The sequence below is a fragment of the Papaver somniferum genome, chromosome 6, assembly GCF_003573695.1.
Source record: "Papaver somniferum cultivar HN1 chromosome 6, ASM357369v1, whole genome shotgun sequence".
NCBI lineage: Eukaryota > Viridiplantae > Streptophyta > Magnoliopsida > Ranunculales > Papaveraceae > Papaver > Papaver somniferum.
The window spans coordinates 123,236,651-123,238,018 of NC_039363.1; the positions used below are offsets into that span (position 1 = coordinate 123,236,651).

Here is a 1,368-nt window from a genome sequence, read left to right on the forward strand (position 1 = left end):
AAGAGACGCACTAGGTAGATTTGTAAAGAGAAACCTAGTAGTTCGAAGCGTCTCGATTACCTTAATCTAGAAAGTCCGACTTTTGAAGAGTCTGTTTTTGAACGTCCTTTGACTGAGGAGAGAATCCATGTTGCTCCGATAGCGCCAGAAAGAAAATGGCAACTTTGAAAGCTTTGTTGAATCCAACTAGGACTACCGTCCTTCGTGTATTAAGTTAGCTGAAACGGAGGCACCCTATGAACTGAAACCTGGGACCTTACAGATGCTCCCAATCTTTTTAGGGAAAGAAAATGAAAACCCTTATTACCATGTTAGGGATTTTGAGGAAATTTGTAGTACTCTAAGAATTAGAGGCTTAGATGATGATGCTTTGAAACTTAGGTTATTCCCATTTTCCCTGAAAGATAAGGCCAAGTCGTGGCTGTATAGTTTGGACTCCGAGTCAATTGAGACATATGAACAACTTACATCTGCCTTTTTCAATAAGTTTTTCCCTAGGCACAAAACATCGTCTATTAGGACGCAAATATGCACATTTTCACAACAAGAGGGAGAATCTTTATATAGGTATTTGGAAAGGTTCAATGATTTATTATCCCAGTGTCCTCATCATGGTTTAGAAAAGGTTAGGCTAGTTCAGATCCTTTATGAGGGTTTAGATTATTCCACAACGACCATGGTTGAGTCTCTATGCACTGGTGGATTTGAAAACCAAACTGTTGATGCGGCGATGGAATTTTTTAATGAAATCGCCGAAAAAACCCAGCAATGGGAAAATAGTAGGGCACCCCAGAAAAAATTCTTTTAAGTAGAGGAAACGTTAATAGGGTAGAAGGAGGCTATGAATCAGATGCCAAAATTGCTGCTATAGCAAAAAGGTTAGAAGCCTTAGAAGTGGGCCAGACTAGTGGTAGAGTGGAGCCTTTTTGGGAAGGCCAGAATATTGAAGAGCAGGCCAATGCTCTTTATAATAACACTAGATTTGATAACCGTCAAAAGATTGACCCATATTCAGAAACCTATAATCCTGGTTGGAGAAACCATCCGAACCTTTCGTGGTCTAAGGGCCAAAGTCAAGGTCAGTTTAGTAATTCTAATGCTCCCCCAGGTTTTGGCTATACTAAGAATCCTTCAGGACTAGCTCAGTTTCAGAATCAGTCAGATAAGAAAATCCTAAGTTTAGAGGAATCTCTCGCCTTGTTAACTCAGCAAACTGCAAAATTCCAGTTATCCGTAGAACAGAGTCTACAAGCTAGTAACAGGATAGGACAAGAAAAGTCAGGCTATTTCCGAGTTAAAAACCCAGGTTGGTCTGATAAGTGATTCTTTGAGAGAAAAAGGTAAGTTTCCTAGTCAAACACAACCCAA

General features: G+C 39.9%; 1 pseudogene; it reads right to left on the minus strand.

The window, feature by feature from the left end:
* Positions 1 to 518: 518 nt before the first annotated feature.
* Positions 519 to 618, minus strand: LOC113292134 (annotated as a pseudogene).
* Positions 619 to 1,368: the final 750 nt, after the last annotated feature.